Source organism: Trachemys scripta, chromosome 14, assembly GCF_013100865.1.
Source record: "Trachemys scripta elegans isolate TJP31775 chromosome 14, CAS_Tse_1.0, whole genome shotgun sequence".
In the NCBI taxonomy this organism is placed as follows: Eukaryota; Metazoa; Chordata; order Testudines; family Emydidae; genus Trachemys; species Trachemys scripta.
In genome coordinates, this window is record NC_048311.1 from 3282523 (window position 1) to 3285663 (window position 3141).

The following is a 3141-nucleotide window of genomic DNA, read 5'->3' on the forward strand; positions in this document are numbered from 1 at the left end:
GTGTGAAAGAAGAACTTGTTCATGTGTTATGGGCATTTGCCCATTTGTCATTGTAGCCATGTAGCTCCCAGGAAAGCTTGTGTCTCTACCCACCAGAAGCTGGTCCAATAAAAGCTATTACTGGAGTTCTATTGTGTTTTAGTCTCCCTGCTGATTTATTATGAGAATAAAAGATGGACACCATAACTGAGGCAGAACACAGGAACAGCATTGTGAGAAAACAATGGTGAACCTCAAACTCAACAGTGTGGGCCATATAGGCAAGTAACCAGCACCCACAATCTTTACAAGCTTTTTTCTAAAATAACTCAGCACACAGTGTGTTAGGCACTAAAATTATTAGCAGAGAAACCCAGGGAGGGCTTGTGCTCCCCCTCGATGTGAGCGGATTGCATTCTGACTTCGTCATGTTTATTATGTTTAGTGAAATATTTTGATGGACCCAAAATGATTGTTTTGTTTTGTTTCACCAAGAAAAGTGAAAAGAAAAAAGATCTTGGGTCAAACTGGAATGTTGTTATAATGTGGATTAGGCTAGGTAACAAGGAAACAATAAATTGTTTGCACAAGTGTATTTGTCTAAAAGGGTATAGAGGCTGGGCTTTAAGGTGCAGATACCCTTATTGTACTAGTTGGTAGAAGGAAGTTTTGCTTTCCCCATGGCCTCCAAACAATTTTCCAGCAAGTTGCATTTTTCCAGTTGAATTGCAAGTTAGGAAGGAAAGGAAGACTGTTATTGAAGAGAGTAATTCCCTGACCAGGAATCAAACCCAGGCTGTGAAAGCACCAAATCCTAACCACTAGACCACCAGGGAGATTGTTATGAGTGTGTTGGGCTTGACTTTCTAGACCTACTTTCTGTCCGACTGAGGACATTCGTTCTTCTTCAAAGGAGGTTAAGACAAGCTCTGAGCTCCTCGTTTCCTTACAGTTCCCTTCATATTTTTAGCACAGTCAATTGATATAAAAGAGAAACAGAAAACATATTAAAACAATTTCCAGTATTATTATACATTGAGGCCAGTCCTCTGCTGTTTTATTTACCCCCAATGCAATCATCTCCGCTTCTTCTGCCTACCTCGAGGTACATTGAGGCCACGTCCTTTTTAAATATATATATATATATAGTTTTATTGCTATCTTGTTTTACTCTCCAAGGGCTTACAGAAATGTACGAGGGATGAATAAAATGTGATTGGAATCTTCAGCCTCAATCCATCTCCATCACAATGAAGAGGGCTGGTGGAGGATTTGAGAAAGAAGCAATTATCTCAACTACTGAGCCCTGGCAAAGATATAGAAAGAAGTAGAGAAGCTACAGATCCCGGGGGGGAGGAGGGAGGGAAGGGCGGCAATCAGCTTCTGAAAGGTTATTTTTTCCCTCACTTGCCTGGTTTAGAAGAGACTCAACTCTCTTAGGACCACGGAATTGTCAATTTGTTTTCTCTTCATGTTCTACTAAAGGTCAGAGACAGCCTCAGATCATCAAGAGGACAGAAAGGGGATTCCATTCTGCCCTTAGAATATAAGGGAAAGAGTGATGTATAAGACCGCAAGATCAAACACCCAACATGGGGCTTGAACCCATGACCCTGAGATTAAGAGTCTCATGCTCTACCAACTGAGCTAGTCGGGCAGTGCTTCAAGGCATCACAAAGGCACAGACAGTGCAGAAGGAGACCTAAGGAAGTTTCTTTGCGCGCTGAGATTTGTTTTCTGACATTTGTCTTCTTTCCTGGTTGCTTCGCTCTCCAGCTAGCAAATAGGGCCTGTTACAAGGCTAGTTAGATGCTGGTATCTAGACCAGACAAGTGGGGTTCATAGAAGCTGCTCAGAGAAACCTGTGCGGGAGGGTGGCATTTAGGACTCTCCCACCAGGAGGAGGTGCTGTTTCTCAGATTAAGCTTCTCAGCGCCCAAACAGGGGGCAGACAAGACAGTTCCCTGCTGGCTGCCAGACACCTATTTTCCCAGGGAATGAGATCCCCCCGGGGTAAAACTCCTCCAAGGATGCGCGGCTCCAGGAATGTCAGAGAAGGGAATGACTGTTTGCCTTAGGAGGTGGGTGAGGGAAACCTGCAGGTCCTTATGTCCTTCCAGCGTTCGATGAAACCATTTGGGGGGAAGGGGCAGGAGTAGACAAAGACAGGAAAGAAGGGCTTGCAGCTCCTGTGCAAACATCATGTTCCCAGCGGTCCAAGAGAAGCGGGCGGGGGCGGGGGTTCAAGCCCTTTGGCTGCTTCCTGAGAGCACAGAACTCCCAACCTGGCAATGCTCAGAGCCCCGTGAAATGGAGTCAGAATGCTATCCGCTCACAGGGATGGGGAGCCACACCCCTCCCTAAGTTTCTATGCAAGAACTCCTATCACCATCCCGAAAGAGGGTGCAGGTAGGCTGCTGAGAGGGTGGCGCTGGGATAAACGAAAGCAGTGGAGGCTTGTTCCTCTTGAGTTTTCTTTGTGTTGGTCTTGTGATCCTGAGGGAGGAAGCTGAAGCATCATTTGACTTTGTTTCAGTGCCTTCGGTTGGGCTAAGGTTGTGACCCTGAGCACAGGGGTCCTAACCCCTCAGGGGAATGGACGATGGACCAACTTAATATGTTGGAGAGAAAGTAGCCTGAAAAAATCAAATTATTCTTCTGGTTCCTCTGTCAGAATCCAAAGAGAAACACAAAAAATCCCAAGAGGAACAATTCTTCTCTACTTTATTTACCTCCATCGCAATCCTCTCCACCTCTTCTTCTGCCCACCTAGCGGCTCTTCAATGGAAAATCATCATTGAGCTGATAGAATTTCTGAGAGAGGGGCTTTGAGAGCTCCTGATAGGATGTTGACACAATATAACAGGGCTCTTGGTTGTAGCTGCCTCCTATCTATGCTCCCTATGTTGTCTATTCCGTGCCCTCATGAAGCAGCCAAACCAGAGAAGGTAGAGCACCTAGTTTAGGACTCAAGCCCAAAGAGACTAAGGCTAAGAGTCTTACATTCCATTGATCAGTGTTTACTGTACTGCTCCCTTCTTCCTCCACCTGAACGTTTAACATCCAGACCTGCCCAACACCAAGCCATGTCAACTTTCTCGTGGGGAATAAACTAGAATTTACCCAACTAGGTGCCTTGAACACATGAATTCTGAAGGTATT

General features: G+C 45.3%; 1 non-coding gene across 1 annotated transcript; it reads right to left on the reverse strand.

Moving 5' to 3' along the window:
* Positions 1–1563: 1563 nt before the first annotated feature.
* On the reverse strand, positions 1564–1636 carry TRNAK-CUU. Its single transcript has one exon. It is a non-coding gene; the product is annotated as a tRNA-Lys (tRNA).
* Between the last annotated feature and the right edge of the window lie 1505 nt (positions 1637–3141).